This window comes from Homalodisca vitripennis, chromosome 8 (assembly GCF_021130785.1).
Source record: "Homalodisca vitripennis isolate AUS2020 chromosome 8, UT_GWSS_2.1, whole genome shotgun sequence".
Taxonomy (NCBI): Eukaryota; Metazoa; Arthropoda; class Insecta; order Hemiptera; family Cicadellidae; genus Homalodisca; species Homalodisca vitripennis.
This window is the reverse complement of record NC_060214.1, coordinates 29,829,008-29,848,440: the sequence shown is the minus strand read 5'-3', so window position 1 is coordinate 29,848,440 and position 19,433 is coordinate 29,829,008. Positions and strand designations below refer to the sequence as shown.

General features: G+C 36.9%; 1 long non-coding RNA gene across 1 annotated transcript; it reads right to left on the bottom strand.

Moving 5' to 3' along the window:
* Nucleotides 1–2,870: 2,870 nt before the first annotated feature.
* Nucleotides 2,871–14,828, bottom strand: LOC124367121. The gene is made up of 2 exons (XR_006922865.1): nucleotides 14,458–14,828; nucleotides 2,871–3,445 (listed from the first exon to the last, which is right to left on the bottom strand). It is a non-coding gene; the product is annotated as an uncharacterized LOC124367121 (long non-coding RNA).
* Between the last annotated feature and the right edge of the window lie 4,605 nt (nucleotides 14,829–19,433).

Below are 19,433 nucleotides of genomic sequence, written 5' to 3'. Positions count from 1 at the left end.
GGGATTATGTACCAGAAATTTGATCCGTAAAGTAGTTTATTCCGTGACGCATATTAAACAACGCTACTATACTAAATCTTTCTTTTGGAGCTGCAATGCAATTAACGTAATTATAACTCTTTTAATAATTAAATCTAAATTGTTGAATTTATTTAATATTGTCAGAGTTTATTCATCATAAAATGTCTAACAGTATTCTTTAATATATATTATAATCGTTATTCCCTTCGTTTGTTGATAGACACCGAGCAACATCATACACTAATACAAAGGTTTAAATAGTATATTCCCAGCCGAGTTTTAAGATAGATTAGATGTCTATTTTGTCAATAACAGTAGCCTAACGAAAGAGTTTAATAATGTCGACAAATCTCACACCTCGCGCCGCACTGTTGTCAACACCGACCGCTCCTGGCCTGAGACTGGTTGTTGAACCGTGTCCTAGGTTATGGTCAGGGAAAGGCGGTCTCACCTTGAGAGCGTTGTATTGAACTTGACTTTGTTGCGTAACTAACCTAACCTCTACTCCCCTCTCATCTGCTCTCTTGTTTTATTTAACTTGACTTTGTTGTAACTAACCTAACCTCTACTCCCCTCTCATCTGCTCTCTTGTATAATTGAATTTGACTTTATTGCGTAACTAACCTAACCTCTACTCGCTCTCATCTCCTCTCTTGTTTTATTGAACTGGACTGTTGCGTAACTAACCTAACCTCTACTCACCTCTCATCTGCTCTTCTGTCTTATTGAACTTGACTTGGTTGTAACGAACCTAACCTCTACTCCCCTCTCATCTGCTCTCTTGTCTTATTGAACTTGACTTTGTTACGTAACTAACCTAACATCTACTACCCTCCCATATGCTCTCTCGTTTTATTGAACTGGACTGTTGCGTAACTAACCTAACCTCTACTACCCTCTCATCTGCTCTCTTGTTTTATTTAACTTGACTTTGTTGTAACTAACCTAACCTCTACTCCCCTCTCATCTGCTCTCTTGTCTTACTGAAATTGACTTTTATGTAACTAACCTAATCCCTACTCCCCTCTCATCTGCTCTCTTGTATTATTGAATTTGACTTTATTGCGTAACTAACCTAACCTCTACTCGCTCTCATCTGCTCTCTTGTTTTATTGAACTGGACTGTTGCGTAACTAACCTAACCTCTACTCACCTCTCATCTGCTCTTCTGTCTTATTGAACTTGACTTGGTTGTAACGAACCTAACCTCTACTCCCCTCTCATCTGCTCTCTTGTCTTATTGAACTTGACTTTGTTACGTAACTAACCTAACATCTACTACCCTCCCATCTGCTCTCTTGTTTTATTGAACTGGACTGTTGCGTAACTAACCTAACCTCTACTCACCTCTCATCTGCTCTTCTGTCTTATTGAACTTGACTTGGTTATAACCAACCTAACCTCTACTCCCCTCTCATCTGCTCTCTTGTCTTATTGAATTTGAGTTTTATGTAACTAACCTAACCTCTACTCCCCTCTCATCTGCTCTCTTGTTTTATTGAATTTGACTTTATTGCGTAACTAACCTAACCTCTACTCGCTCTCATCTGCTCTCTTGTTTTATTGAACTGGACTGTTGCGTAACTAACCTAACCTCTACTCACCTCTCATCTGCTCTTCTGTCTTATTGAACTTGACTTGGTTGTAACGAACCTAACCTCTACTCCCCTCTCATCTGCTCTCTTGTCTTATTGAACTTGACTTTGTTGCGTAACTAACCTAACATCTACTACCCTCCCATCTGCTCTCTTGTCTTATTGAACTTGACTGTTGCGTAACTAACCTAATCTCTACTACCCTCCCGTCTGCTCTCTTGCCTTTCCTTGCCTCCTTGCTTACTGCATTGCCATATATATCTCATTCACATTCCAATCAACCGAGACTTAGGTAATGCGAGAATAATTTACCTTGACTTATCGATTTGTTTCTTTAGGTATACATCTGGAAGTGCCAAAATCTTGTGCTAAATTAAACACTTCTAAACCCACATTATCTCACTGGTACCTACATAGGACACTCTGGTATCATGTTTTAACTACCTTTAGCCATCATGTTAGCAATACTTGGTAAATGTGATTTAAGATTCTTAGGCATATAGTCTCATCCATAACCTAATAATGTTCATAACTTATTAAAGTTGCTCATAACATAGTCATATATTTAATATGAATGTTGAGTTTAACTCAGGTTCGCCTTCTTCTTAGTGCAGCGTCTGGAATCTGATGCTGTTACAGACTTTACTCCTGGAATCTGGAGCAACCGAGGAGATTAGAGATCGTGTCATTAACATCGTCGTGCATTCAATTGTGTACCTGATGAGATAATTAGAATACCAATTCATCTGGGTTACACTAGATTTTACACTTTGTACTCTAGGTGTCTCTTATGGAAAAACTATTTAAACTGTTGAATTGTTCTTTTTTAACTTCTTCTTCGTCGACCTTATTCGATCTCTTCAGACCAATATGGCCAATATTGATTAAGTTCTACAGGCTCATTCAACTAATATGACACACTTTAGAAACTAACACGGGATTTTTCACTACTTTAAAGACCAGTGTCCCACGCCCCGTAGCTCGGATAGTTTTCGAAATAAGCATAGGCCTATATTCATCCCAGGCACCTCAAAAATGTCCACGTGAAATTTCAGTACAATCGTTTGAGTATTTTACGCGTGATAACAAAACAAACAAACAAAGGCACTTTTGCATTTATGATATTATTAGGATTAGCAAACTGCAAACGGTACGCTACGTATAGTTTATTGCGTTGAAGCCACTGCCTTCAAGATTTCATTGTTTATATATTCGTTATATAACGAGCAATACTATACAAATGTACAATAACAGATGGTGTCAGATCAATTTATGAATCTATTTCAAATTGACATAGATCCAATGTATTATTTTTTATGAGAGTTCACGGCATTGTGATTCTTCAACATTAAATTTCACAAAATAAATTAATCAAGTAACCCTGAAATAAAAGCAACCATAACGCAAAATTTAAAGCAAAATAAATAATATACTCTCTTAAACAGATATAAACGTCACTAATAATGATAAAATTCATAAATTCAAAAAACAAAATATACAATATTAACGATTTTCGGCAAGAGTAAGAAAATCAATAAGTAACATTTCAATCGAACTCCTTGAAGATGCACCCAACATATGGTTTGAACTGGCTAGGTGACCTGAAGTCCAGGTGGCTAAAAATGCGGTTGCCCAGATGTTGTACCCGCTCCTTTGTGTGGTGAGACTCCAGTTTCGATGCATGGTGCCTTCTCTCAAATATCCAAGAATCTTGTGCTTGCAGAGCATTTAAAGTAAAAGCTCCAGAAGTAGTGGTGGAGGTCAATGGTACTACTGACAAACTTTAAGAAGATGTCATCTTGAATATCTCTTCCGGTTGGCTGAAGAACCTGGAAAAGTTTCACATCTGTCTGTCGGTACAGTATCTCAAAAACAAACTAACCTATAAACTTCAAAATTTACATGAAGCTTCGTTTATATATACGGAACATCATTTCCGATTTTGGCGTACGTCACTCATTATTTGGATTTTTAATGAGTAGTTTTACATTGCTTTTAAGGGTATTCATGATGACAACAATAAATTCGCTGAATAAACAAACTGAGTTCAATCAAATGACATGTTTTGACATGTAGCCTAATGAAATGGGATACAGACTAAATTTTTCATGCAGGCTCAGCGAAGCCTGTTACGCGACGTGGACTCAATAAAAATATTTCACAAATTCTGCGCATTCTTGACTGCGTCAGCCACTTTCGAAACCGAAGCGACGGTCGGAAAAGGTCACCTGAATAATTGCCAACTATTTGAGGGTGGATGATTCTGGTTTTTCAGCCAAGGACGAATCAAAGAATCTGTGGTCACAATTTGACAGCGCCAGGGTTTCCCTAGGATTGTACTCGGTGAGTCACCACAGTCGGCCTGCAGACCGGTCTGGCCCCGGCGCGGCGTCTGAGGTTACTCACCGGATTTCTGCGTGCAAGATTTCTGCAACAAATTCTCTTGCCTTTCTCAGAACTACAGTACACCGTTTACGTCAAAGCTAGCCACGTGAATTAATTAATTTTGGGTAGTTTAACTATAGGGAAGAATATTCTTGTGCGACTCATCAGTTTATTGGCTCGCAAGATTATTAAATGCCTTTGGGACCGAGAAAGCTCCCGGAAAGCTAGCAAAGGCCGCGAGCTCCCAAGGACTGGAAACTCCCAAATAGTGTGTCCTTCCATAGAAAACAACTTTATACATGAAAGACAACGGTCAAATGTGTATTGAAAAATCGGAATTCTTAATGTACACTCACATCAGTGCCTCAGAACTTGAATAGACTTAGTATTTTTTTTTTTTTTTTTCATAATACAGAGAAATCCTAATTATTATTTTATTATTGATAAAGAAATACCTGATCATGGATGCTCCATGTGTTAGCATGTTAAACGGGATTGTTCAGTCGGGAATGTATATCGGCTACAAACAATATAATTGTTGAAATGAAATCAAAAGCAGCGGTACGTGGAAATGAGATTTCTTAAACAATAGTAAAATATTATAAGACCCTCCTCATCATGCACCTGAAAAAACTCAAAGTATTTTTTCCAACTGGGTTAAAGCTTTCAAAATTATATCCTGAATATAAAGGGTACAACTAGTAAACCATCTAAGTGACGCCCTATTTCCTTTATTCTAAATATTCCCAAAATCTTCCTAAATTCTCCATTACGAGAAAACCTTCTCAAATCAATAAATTCAGCGTTTGAAACCATAATTGATGAAGTAAAACAAGTATAAAGTGTCCTCTATATTCTTTTTATAAAGTACCTCCATAACTTCCATTGAGATTTTTGTTAAACAATGGTATTTGCTGAAGACAAAGGCCTGACTGTAGATGTAAACTTGTACAACATATCAACAATCACCATTTCAATGATTTGTTACTTAACGAAAATAAACAATTAACATTACCAATCAGCTGAAAGGATTACCAGAGGTTACCATTGTAGATCGTAATATGTACTTGGAAACCCCAAGAGGGTTCACCTCTGACTGGTTTATACCTGCCTTATAACCTACACTGGGTACAGAGTAAAATGAGTCACTTAGATTTGGGCAACCCAACGAGTCTTCGGGAGCATCCAAATCTCTAATCGAAAATTTCGAGATGTCGGAGTTGAAGAGTAGATCGATACGCGTAGTTTATGAATTTTGGAATGGATGGATTTCCCTGAGTGTTAAATATCACAGAAAGTCTAAATATGAAGGAGCATTTCAGAAAGTCTTATGTGAAGGAGCATCTCATAAAATCTGAATATGAAGGAGCAACCTCTGCCCCCTTTGACAAAGGGGCTGGAACAGAGTTAACCTCCCATTTTTTCAAAGGTGACCCGACTAAGACAGAAGCCATTATCCCTTCTCACGATAGATTTAACATGTGACGTCGAAAAAAGGCGTCTCTTACCCTCCAACGTTAACCATCCTGAATATCCTGTCACTCCCGATGCAGTGCAAAAGTCCTTTCAGACTTAAGTGTAATCACAAATTTCCTCCGCTTATTATATCAAGTAAACAAAAAAGTATTTGGGTCAATTCTTTGACAAAAATAAATATTGATAACTCTACATCGAGCATCTTGGTAGAAAACTGAATTCCAGTTCATGTGTGCAAATTCCATTAGCAACAATTAACTATCAGATTTGTTTATAAACTGCTCAGAAATCTTTGCTACTCTGAGGTTGAGCAGCAACTGCTACAAATCTTTGTTATGAATAGTTATGGTGATGTACAAGAGACCAACAAGAGCTCTTAAATAATACTTGGGTCCTCCAGACCCCTGCAAGGATGTCCTCACAAAATTCAATTTATTTACCATTATAATCTTATACATACTTAGGTTGGTCCTTAATATGATGGACACTCGCCAAAACTGATCCGTACACCACTGCAGCACATAACATTAAAAATCCATTGCACTTATCATCCGTATTCAATAAAAAGCCTTCCTATAGAAGAGCCAGTACACTCCTAGATTCCATCCAGAAACCGTAACAACGAATTGAAAAAGAAGGCAGTGACGCGGTAGTTGCTGGGGAGTTACATCTCCTCCATTCAAGACTTCCTTAATTGCAGAAGATGTAACAATGTAGTAATTTGATACAACACAGTAACAAGCATCGACATATGTTTTCACTCGTACTATTCCTTTAAAAAGTCTACATAAAAATGCTACCAACTTCGAAGTTTACACATCTGTCCAAACGAACGATTGCGCATGCACCGATCGGAATCGGATAGGCCATTACAATACGTGGTTCGCCCACGCCACGTAGCGTCGTGCAGCGCTAGCAAAGTCAGTTGGTATATATGATATACGCTCATGTCTTCACTGATTAATTCCGTGGCCGTGTATACAAGCAATGCCATATGAGGCACCGCTCCCTGCTGTCTGACCGCTGCGTCTTGTAATTACCGGCAAGCACTTGCTCCCGTCGTGCCACACCATCACACACCATACTTTAACATAGCACACCACTCTACAAGCAATGCCATATGAGGCACCGCTCACTACCGCTGCGTCTTGTACAAGCACTTGCTCGTCGCGCCACACCATCCCACACCACACTGTAACATAGCACACCACTCTACAAGCAATGCCATATGAGGCACCGCTCTATGCTGTCTGACCGCTGCGTCTTGTAATTACCGGCAAGCACTTGCTCCGTCGTCGCGCCACACCATCCCACACCACACTGTAACATAGCACACCACTCTACAAGCAATGCCATATGAGGCACCGCTCTCTGCTGTCTGACCGCTGCGTCTTGTAACTACCGGCAAGCACTTGCTTCCGTCGCGCCACACCATCCCACACCACACTGTAACATAACACACCACTCTACAAGCAATGCCATATGAGGCACCGCTCCATGCTGTCTGACCGCTGCGTCTTGTAATTACCGGCAAGCACTTGTTCCCGTCGCGCCACACCATCCCACACCACACTGTAACATAGTACACCACTCTACAAGCAATGCCATATGAGGCAGCGCTCTCTGCTGTCTGACCGCTGCGTCTTGTAATTACCGGCAAGCATTTGCTTCCACCGTGCCACACTAATACCATTTATAAATCCGTGACTCGCTTGGGTAAGAGGGGAGCAGGCCTCTACTTGGGATCAACATTTTTGTGTTTTTAGCTAAGTTCTGTGGGCAACTGTAGTCTTGATCCTATATTCAATTTTTACAATAATTTATTTTCTACCTTGGGCTTATTCGATCGTTTATTCAATGATTTTTTACATATTGACTGTATTTTGAAATAGTTACATTTTATCTTCAAATTGATTTATTTTATTTTATTTGCAAATATGTTTATGACAGGTGATGGAAGTATTTATACATAAAACAATAACGAACATAAAGAAGTAAAGAAGGGAAAGAAAAGAGTTCAAACTACTTAAAAGCTGATTAGAGCCACGTCCAGGCGTTGTCACTGCACAGGATGCAAGTCCCGGGAACTAATCACTTCGTCCCGCCACCTGACGAAGCGGATAGATTCCAATCCTCGAAACGTTGTACATATTATACATTTTATAACTTATAACGATGGCGAATTTCCGAAATCCTGTTATCCTTTCAACCCTTCCATCGTCAATAATAAAATAAACAAAGAATGGTTTCAACTCTGTGTCTTTAAATTGTGCATGAAATTCCATAGACAAGAATCCTAAATCCACAGTAAAAATAAATACATATTTCATTTCACTTTTCTTCACGAACCAGTTCGATAAAGGTGCATGTCCACCCATAGAATCTTCGTGAGCGTTATCGAAGCCTTTCACTAAGTAGACTGCCAGTTTTTCTCTTCTATCTGCCTATTCCGTCTGTCCGCAGGATATCTCGAGATTGAAATGTGGTATAGACTTGAAACTTTGCATGCAGCGAAGTCTGTCACGTTACACGTGGTATGGTGGCGTACTTTTAGTGTGTAGTATCAGGAGAGTAAAAATATGTATTGAATGGCCAAACATCTCCAATCTCCAGAGGGTCTGAAATCTCACCCTTAGCGCTGACCGATGTGGAGATTCCATTGCAGAAGACTGTGTCACGATCATACAAGAACGTTCCCTCAATTTAACAAGGGACAATTACACTATGGTAATGACTATGAAATCTGACTGCACTGTGAAAAAGTGAGCAAGAATGAGTGGGTTCTTAAAACAAGCCTTGAAACTCAACTTTCAACGAGATGTATGAAAAATTTGAAGTAGTTACACTATTATTACATTTAAGGAGGAATAAGGAACATAAGAGTAAAGACTGTCCATGAGAGTAAATCGGAACAAAAAAAAAGAAGACCAAAGATTAGCTGAAATTGATAAAAGATGGAACGGAGATAATTGGGTGAAAACTATGGCAGGGAGAAGGGTGATACACGGAATAAAATGAGGAGTCAGAAAACTCAATGTGCCGCAAGACGTTACGATCAAACTGTTACAAGAAAATTATGTTCCATAACGGTTACTCCATAAAATATAAGTGAATAACCTTAGTTGTAACGGTTATTTCAAATCGATTAGCTGGGCCGTACTCGAGCTTCTTCTGCAAACCTGAGGTTAAGTACTTTCTAATTGACAGTAATTACTGTGTGACGTGGAAATTATGTATTAATTAAGCAATATACCAACACAACGGAGTACGGAGAAGCCGACAGAGCGTAACGAAGTCTTACCAACCCAACAAACATGTGTTTTATCACATGTGTTATTATGCCATACGATAAAATATTATAAAATGTTCTCGTTTTGTTTTACAACTTTGTTTACTCAACAATTTTCTCTTTGCCCTGACGGTCAACCCTTAAAGAGCACACTGGGGTCCACAGGACCCCACATAAATTTATTTTTCATATTTCTCAGTTTACGTTTTTCGCGGGAAATTTTGGTACCCATGTAATTTCATTTGGCAGCACTAGTCTTCAAACCCCATCATTGGCTGCCATAGTGACCAGCTGTAAGCTGAGTAATAAACAACTTATTTATCTTGAAGTCCAATGCACCCCTGTGTGCCGTTTAAGGTTATGTTTTTCCTCATTGTCTATATTTTATTATATTGGTTGAAATGTCTTTTTTGTGGATATTTGCGAAATAATTTGTATCATTTAATCAATAGCTAATCAAAAAAATCATACAATATTATATAACTGTAATTTACATGATGTAAGATTTTCAAAAGAACCCCAATTCAGGGTTCCTTTGTGTGTGCGCAACAGGAAGGTTTTAGCTGCTCTTGCAGCAAATGATACAGTGTGTATCGTCGTGCATAAGCCTCAAGCTCCTACAGAACTCGTGATGATCGTATTTAGCATCATGCTGTAGGCATATGCTGGTGTCTTCTCTTTTCCCGAAATCTGTTTAACCATGACCGAAAGCATTGTTCAGTGTGTATAATGCGTTCTAAGTTACTTATACAGGATTTTTGCGGACATTTGACATCGTTCAATAATAAAAAGAAATCAGTAACACCACGTTTCGAGATCTGCAATCTGATCTCTTCTTCAGGTAAATAACTAACCTAACACATCCTCCCTTCACAATCCTTCCATCTTTAAAAACAAACTTCAAACAACGAATTGCACTTCCCAGACCCCCAGCAGTGTATAATGAAAAAAACAGTCTAATGAAGCAGAGAAAAAATGTCTATTCCTGCAATTAGGAAAATTAAATATCGCCTCTACCTTGGATGATAATATAGGATACACATTTTTGAAATCACCAAAATTGGTGACTGCCTAATCTTGTACAAAACACAATTTAGCGTTTACTAAGATTTCAATGTTTAAATAACTAGTAAAAACTTGCAATGTCCTTAATATTGTTAAGAGGTGTTTATTTATCATATCCAAATAAATTTACTAGTTATGTCTATTAAACATAAATTAAAAAACATTAGGTACTAAGAAATTAGTTAAAATAATTTCTAATTAATTTACTGAAACTAGTACCGAATGCAAAATTATAAACAAGCAATTAATTAGTTTTAGGAGTAGACTTTTCCTGGGAGTATTGCACCGTATAGTAGCCGTATAAAAAATTGTTATTAAAGATGCTTGTTTTTTTCAGAATTCCGCACGTGCTGTGTCAGGCACATGGGATCATGTATCAAATAAAAAAAACTGTTAATAAATAAACATATTTAAACTGTGAACTGTGGATTAATATAATAAAAAGTGAAAATAGCTTGATAATCACTGAAATGGGCCATGTAACTGAAAATGTGGTAAACAAACTGTAAATTGACTCTTGTCAACACTAAAACTTTAACAACAATTTAAATTGTTTGGAAATGTAGTATATTTTATACAGGAGTTCTGAAAATGCTTTTAGTAACTTCTGTACTCTTAAACGTACAAATAAAAAACTATGTACTGTGACAGAGGGCATACATTTGAACTTTTTTATGCAATCAGCAACTCTTCACCACCTTAGAGGGATGGCCCGTTAGGATTCGGCGGAACATCTTTTTTAAAGGAAGACCATTATACCGCATTAGAACCGCAAATTATACCTCAATATGTTTATCCTAAACAAAATGGCGGCGCTCGAAAATGCCATTACTGGTCTTGTGCGTAAGTTCAAGAATGGCCTAATTTTACTGTAACCTTGTCAGAAGAAGCAAGAAAGCTTCACACATGATTACTGTTCACAAACACCTACTTTAAGGTGTATTCAGTGTCCTGCTATTCTTCTCCACGAGGAGTCAGTAGAAAATTTTTAATGTAAGCACACGTTGATATGCTCATCATTTTAAGGAGCTAGTCAAGCGAAGGAGTATGTCGCAAACCAAACTTCAGAAGCTTTATCCGTTACAAAATGGTAGTGGTACAAAGATTTTAAAAGTAAAATATTAATTCAGCAGGAAGTTGCCTTAATTGGTTTAATTTCACATTAACGATTTTAGGTGGTTAAGTAACAATAACGACAAAAAGCCACCTACCTAGTTGATTAAATTTGCATATGAAAACAATTAAATAATTTATTTGTATTACATTGATTTGGCAAACTTTGAACGCGCCGTTTTACACCAAGAACATGCCATAGCTATTACAACACTGTACTATCTCTAGGCTTTATTAACAAAATAACATCACAAGCAATATCTCATGAGCAAAACTGTGCAGCTTGTCCAGATATATAGAAAGGGCCATGAGGCCCTAACTTTGCCTGTTTAAATAAACAATTTTTAATTTTATTTCATTTCATTTCAGATATCGACAGCTATCACTACTGCTATACAGATTACCTTCAATTCCACTACTACTCTTTTACTGCGATGAGTAAATGCAAATTTACTGACAATGTCAGAAGGCGTGGTTTGATGTATTTAGGTGTATGACTAGACACATTTCAAGAAACTATTCTACCTCAGTTAAACGATTGAACCATATTTACATTGGTACAAACACGTAGAAAACGCTTAAATGTGTCGACCATTGTACGCTTTCCTGTGGATATGATAGAAAGTTATTAATTTATTTGAAAGCCACTTTTCTCGGTTTTTACTTCAATTTACTCTCCACTTTCCATACATAACAAGTGGATAGTGTACTCGTACTTGTGGTAAAACTAAATTATCTGTGTTGACTTGGCGTGATCGTTATGAAGTGGATACTATTACAAATATAAAAATATATCGTACAAAACGTTAATATGATGGAGGGATCATAAAAGAATGGCCGGGTAGCAGGGTGGTAGATTCGGGGGGGGGGGCCGAAATAGTTTAACACTCCACTGGTATTCTTTTTCCCTATTCCGAACTCTCTTAATATGTGAATTATTCAGGCGGTGGTCTTGAATATTTCAATAGCATTATAACATTATTAGGTCTTTCCTCATTTCTTGTGGATCCAAACTTTTGCGTTTTCGCTCTACAATCAGCAAATCCATGGAAACCAATGAATATTAATTATAAAATATTTGTTGTCTTTTAATTTATTTCCAAGGATACGATTGTCTTCAAGTGTTATTTGATGAGAGTTAGCCACGATTTCTAGCGCCTAATTTTGGAGCAAAACAAAACAGTTTTTGAAAGCAAGTGACTGACAAAAAGGAGGAAGAGGCTAACCCTACGTAGCCAACTCTTCTAAGAACAACTTTAAACCCAATTGCCTGAAGGAAAGTAGAAAAGGAGCAGCAAAGTTCGATTTTCGTACTTCACATCGAAGCTTGAAGGAAGAGGCTAATCCTACGTAGCCGACTCTTTCAACAACAACTTTAAACCCAATTGCCTGAAGGAAAGTAGAAAAGGAGCAGCAAAGTTAGATTTTCGTACTACACGTCGGAGCTTCAGCCACAACATCTCCTAATACCCCACAACAAGGGCAGACCCTCGCGTCACGATGGAGATGTTCCTGCTCCTCCTGCTGCGCCAACTCTCAGAACGATGGGACGACCTACACTGGTGCCCACTCGATCAAGTTATGGACTTATGTAAAAACATAATTGATTTCTTTAGTCAATAAATTGACTTCTACCAATTTTATGTGTGATCTATAAAAGCTACCATCTATACAGGCTATCCCCTCTCACCATTGAAATAGAGGAATCGCCTAGGACATGAACAGAAAGGGTTTATAATATTACTAAATCATCCAAAACTGGACTTAATGTTTGGAAGTATAAAGACAGACAGGAAACTGCTTATGACTAACAGAAGTTTCACCATAACCCCAACATTAAAAGCTGGATGTACTATCAGATTCTATCCCTATAAGAGCAATGCTAAACTTAAACACTTATGCTCTTATGGGTCGGAGTTTGTAGAACTTTCGGTACTTTCTGATTAAACGGAGGCTACTGATTAACGATATTTAGCAATTGTGGGTGGGCAGTTACACAATATATACTAACTGTTAGATTGGGTTGGGTTGGGGGTTAGGTTAGGCTAACCTAGGATAGGTGTTAGGTTAGATGCTATGTTATATTAGGTATGTAGGTTAGTGTTAGGTTAGGTAAGAGGGTTAGGTGGTAGGTTTGGGGTTAAGCTAGTTTAGGGGTTATGTTATGGATTAGGTTAGGGGTTATGTTAGACTAGGTTAGGTTGGGTGTTAGGTTAGGTTAGTAAACATAAACCTAAACCACATCAGCCGCAGCGTGCTTTGAATAAGTGGCCTCTGTTTAATGAGAAAGTACCGAACTTTCATTTTAGATATACTGTTAATGCATCCCGCTGCTATTTTAGATTTTAAACATCTTTTACTTTATTGTATACTAAAAAAAAGTATACACTCTACAAGAAAAACAAAAAAAGCGTCTGGATGTGTATTTTTCTTATCTTTAAAATGAGACACTACCAATAATTCTGCAACAAAAAGTGTGGACGTAGCAGTATTTGAGGTTAAAAACAGGTCATACGGGATAAAGCTCAAGGCCATTTCAGATGTCTTTACAAATATTTCACATCGTCTGGAATATTGGAATAATAAGATGACGATGTCCTCTATAGTTATTGAGTTAATTGAACCTAAAAGGAATCTTAACCCTTTGGGTACCTTATCCTCTCAGTATTACATCAGTGTTTTTACGTGATTAAAAATACGTGATGTTTTACATCCTATTATCGTTAAATAAATCCTCACAATTTGTGCAAGTCATCTACAGGGTTACACACATCGTTCACATTATTCTGCATAATGAGTTCTTATACTCCTCACATGAAAACTATTAAACGTTTTGGAACAATCGAATTAAATGATTATGCAGTGATGCCATGTGGACACATTAGTACGTACAGTATTTACTCTCACGTAAGTGGAGCTCTCACTTTATTACATATATTTGCCGCGGTTGTAGGTGGTCGGTCGACGAATGCAGACGTATTGTGATTGTATTCTGTAGTTCAGTTTTAATAATACTTTTTATGTTTAGTTTATTATTAAGTGCATGTTTTAGAGTTAGTGAAGTTGACACACAACATGGTTGGTGGTTGTGATTCCTGTCTTGGCGTGCCAAAACGCTCTAGTATGATTTGTTTATTTTAACCTAGTTTGTAATTATGTGTTAGGTCAGTTATTTACCTGAAGAGGAGATCAGATTGCAGATCTCGAAACGTAGTGTTACTGATTTTTTTTCGCTGAACGCAAATGTCCGAAAAAATCCTGTTTCCTTAACACAATTATTTTTTAATTGTCTCTCATCAATTCAAACCTATGTGACGTATTTGGCTTCTTTAGCTTAACTATTTTTTTAATAAAAAATACAAAATGGCGGCTAGCGGCTAAACGAGACATTTTTCGACCTATGTTTATATGACATTTTATGTTTGAAATAGTGAGTACTATTACCCACAGAAATTTGTGACACCTTTCGGGAACACCCTGTATGTTTAAAAGCGTTAAGTTTAAATTACTTACATCCGTCCACAACTCTAGAGGAACAAAACTCCAATAGCTTCAGCGACGAGGTTTCATCTCGTGTTTCACAACGACTTTTAACACCACAGCCTATGATCTACTGTGTATCTGGCCTGTCCCTATTTACATTGTCACTCCTATTTTTCACACTCTAGGTTTATAAGAGCCTAGATGGGATAGTCCACTATTTGTTGCAATAATCTGGAGGTTATTTATACATGTTTTTGTATCAAACTGTGTAAAAGTGTTTTGTTTGACTAATTTTCACTTCTTTACCGTTCGAGGTTATATTGTATCATATGCTTGGTTTGAAAAATGATGTTAGACGATTGTAGCATACACTGAACAGCTGGTCGTAGTTAATTTTGTCTGTTTTTGTCGTACATCTGTCAGAGCATAGGTTAGTTTCTCATTGAGGCGACATTTCCAAATTACAAACGAAGTCTTCGACATTTTAGCCTGTTTTTTTTATATACTTGTCTCATATTTTCAGAATACTTGGCATTATATTTTAAAAGTGATATCGGTACTTTATATCCTATGTTACTGTAATTTATTTTTGTTGTTATTTGAATTTTAATTGTGATTTAACTAATTTAGTACAATTGTGTTAGGTGACGAATTAAATGGCTTCGATTTGTTAATTATTTTCTAGCTATTGAATTTTTATAAACTAAATAACTAAATGCCCAGGAATTTTGTGGAGACATCCGTGTTATCTGGGAGCTACTGTCTTTAGATTTAAATGTCTTCGAAGGTTCAGAAGTGATGGAGGTGTCAATCTTCAAATGACCATCACTTGTCTTAGGATACCTCAAGTGATTTCTAAGATGGAGGTGTCAATCTTCAAATGACCATCACTTATCTTAGGATTCCTCGTTGTGCTTTTTAAAAGGTGGTTGTCTAAGACACCCTTGTACTGCGGTATTTTTGTGAGCACCCGCCAGGAGTTTGGACCGACCACGTGGGTAGATCTTAGCCACGCGATTTCCATCCATAGTCATCTCTCTGCTAATGTACGGTGCGTTCCAGTTTTTTTACAAAATCGAGACGGGGTCAGTATCCTTCGACCTTGGTCTCCCGCCATTGTGGACTCTCACGTCCTCCACTTTTTGTTACCTCCGGTTTCTTGTTTACTTGTGCCGGACTGGAGGGTAACTGTACAGTGTACAGGCATTGTTAATGGGCATTGTCATCGACGAGTCGATCAAATAATCACCCCGATAAAAACCCACAACTCAGTTATAGCTTAACGGGCCTACGGCTCATTGAGAAAAAGCGACAGTCGACAGCCTCATTGTCCGGGGATGATGAGGGGCGACGGCGCCGCTCGCCGAAAATAACAAAAGTTTGAGGACTCGTTCATGGAGATACACAGCTGAGATAACCTATTCGTCCTGAATTCCAAACAAAATAAGGTTACTTTTTACTTACACCGCTCCATTGCTATAGTATTAGCAAACAGGAAGTGCGGCTGGAGGACCTCGCACGCACGCACTCCCACACTCACGAGCCCAGCCTCTGCCATTTTCCATCTCGGACTAAGGCCGCCTCACGTCTATCCATCCACTGGACGGATTTGATGGACGTTCAAGGGATACTACCTCACACCGCAAACGTCCATCCAGCGCATGGACGGACAAATCTGTTTGCATCTTGTTTTTCAGTTGAGTTGCGACCTCTGTCAGGGAAACATTGATATAATGGCATTTAGTGTACCTTGGTGTAACTGTGATTTTGTGAGAAGTGTACCATGTATTGCTGCTGACAGTTCCAGCAGTGATGAAGAAAATACAGGCCTGCTGTATTCAGTTAGTGAATGAAAAGATTGAGTGCAGTCCTTTAATACAAGAAAATAAATGTGTTTGGAGAATTCTACCACTTGATAGCAGATTTAGAGGAGGACGAAGAAGGATTCAGACGGTATTTTAGACGTGGTAAAAACAATTCGAAGAGGTTTTGACGTTTATAGAGAATGGTATAAAGAGGGAAGACACGAATTACAGGAAAACAATCACAGTAGAGGACGGCTAGCTGTATGCTTGAAGTAGGCTTTTTAAACTATTATGAATCCAAAGTTATGCAAAATCCTAAAGTTATAAGAAAAATCATAATTTTATGCATTCATCAAAACTTAAAATTTATATTTTGCTAAGTATTTTATTTCTTACATCTTTTTCATTTTGTACTAAAAAACTAAACATTGAAAATATTGAAAACGTGTTTCAAAACAGGCGAGAATCCGACAAGGTACTTTAAATTAAGGAATTAGAAAAACTGATTTTTGAGGTTCAAATAACATGGATAACAAGGTTCAGCGACCAATAAAGACACTACGCAGCAATAAACTAGCGGATGGCAAGTGAAATCGTGTGCATGCTCAGCTGAAAATGTCCACGCGGACGTTTGTAAAATTCGCTTGGCGAGCGATCCAAGAACATCCATCCACTGGACGAATTTTCGCCCAGCAGTTGGACGGCCGCCGGTGTGCGGCGTTCCATTTAATAAGCAGGCGAGCGATCTTTACCGAACATCCAACCCATGCGTCCAGTGGATGGATGGACGTGTGGTGTGAGGCGGCCTTATTCACTAACATCTTAGATGCATGGCTAAACAATACAATATAGTAGGCGCTAAACACTGGCAAAAAAGGTGAAAATGTCACCTGAACACGGAAGCATGTTGTCAAACAGAGGGAATTCTAAAAACATTATTTTGTTACTAATATTAGATAATAAGTTACTATTTGATTCAAACGGGCTGTACTTTTGTTTTTAAACTTGTAAGAACAGTACACTTCAAATAGCTATACACCATTATTTTTAGTCGTAGAATCATGGTAGATGTTTCATTTTTATTGTATAATTAATACGCATCAAAACTGTTTTTCCTTTTTGCAATATTTTTGTTGGACAGGAAAAAAAGCTTACTCGTTGAAGTACTTTTGCACTTCATCGTTTAAATATTCGAAAAGTAATACACTTTACAACAAAAAATAATAACCATTTGGATGTGCATTAATCTATTTGTAAAATAAGAATCTACAGCCAAAAACCATTGAGAAACTATATAATACCATTTGCACAGAATAGAGCCTATCCAAAGAGAAGTAATATGTCAATAAGGAAACAATACCTCACAAACCTACTTAAGAAAATACCTTTGGTCCTTCACAAAGAGAAATAATCATATCAATAAGAAAACTAACACTTAATAAATTCTTTTCTTTCAGAAACGAGTCTCTATAATATAAATATATAATCTTTAAAAAATAATGCTCAATAACTCTCTAATTAAAATATTTTCAGTATTTATATCTTTATAAAATAATCCCCTTCATGCAGAAATAATCAGCACAATGTTCACAAGCTTTTCCTTTCAGAAATAAGCTCTTTCTGGGAAAACAATTATACAATGATATAAAGGTATAGGAATAGAAGTCCATCCTCTCTAAGTGGAATATCATTCTCTGTTCAGAAACAAGTTTCCAACCAGACTTTCCTACAGAACAATTGTACACAATCTTGCTACAATAGTTGGATATCGTTTTGTAACCGATCACATAACACGAGCCTCACTCGTTTGTGCCATTACAATTTTAACTTTATATCTTACTTATTCCAATGAAGGTGTTTATTTCGACATTAACCCTCTAAGTGCTGATTATATTAACCTATAGTGGTACACATTTTTAGTTGTACAAACATATATTGAAAGTAAATAAGTTCATACAAATTAACAGAGCACATATTATTACATGTATAAATATTTACTGATACATAATATACACCTTTTTCAGCAAAATATTAAAATAATAATTATAGTTACTTACCATTGCATGTTAAAAACATAATACGTGTTTTAGAACAAATGTTTTTTTACTTTTTTATATAATATTTAGCACTTTACTAAACTCACTCAGATATAAGTCCATAATATACTAAATAAAGACTATTATTCACAAATAAAATAATATACAACTTGCTTATTTACTTTTTTTAGAAAACAGCACAGAAACAAAAAATGTGTTGCTTTTTTCCCACTGAAAAACACTAAAAATCTGGCTAAGTCAAATAATTACCCCAACAGGCGAGTTTTATAAGCACCAAAAAGGTTTGTTAGTATTTTACATATTTCTGACCTATATTATGATTTAAAAAACCCGAATTTAAAGAGAACTCAAAACCACATGAGTTATAAACAAAATAACTTGTGTAAAGAGTGACTCACAACGGATATTCCAGCTGATGGTATGCATAAGCAAAATCACCTGTAGTCTACGGGCAGCATTTAGGATAATATCAAGACAGCATGTGAATAAATAGTACAGTTTTATAGTCCATTACTATATAAAATACATTACAAAATATATCATCAGTTATAGATATTATATCTTTTGTCGTAAATGACAGCCTAACATTGTATAGCTAGATGTAAGCACTTCGAGAGAAGTGACTTTTATTCCATATATTATATCTCAGTGATGATTATTGTGGATTTTTTAGTTTCTCACTTGATTTTCAGATACCATAAATCAGCTGTTGTTAACAGTTGAGAGGAAGACTGATGAGTCAGCACTTGCCATGTTGCACTGTAGCTTCATCACCAGTGCTAGGTCAGTTTGAGGTATGACATCATTGTTGAAACCAAATGTCACAGTAGCATCATTGAACATTTTATGTACAAACACTTTTTTAATAGAGTTCCTATATTCATCTTTAACTCGTGTCAAATGAATACAGTTGCTAAGAATGGAGGATAATTTTTCTCTTCAGTGATGATATGCATACAAGGTGGAAATAATCTGTCCTATCAGGTCCAAATCTCACAAAAAACGATTTTTTTGTGAAATAAAAGCTCTCAGGAAAAGCAAAAGGATCTTAACAAAGCAATGCCAGGATTTTGCAATTAGGTCACAATATTTTACTAAAAATAAGTATATATTGACAACGCCGTTAGCAAAGAAGTATAATTGT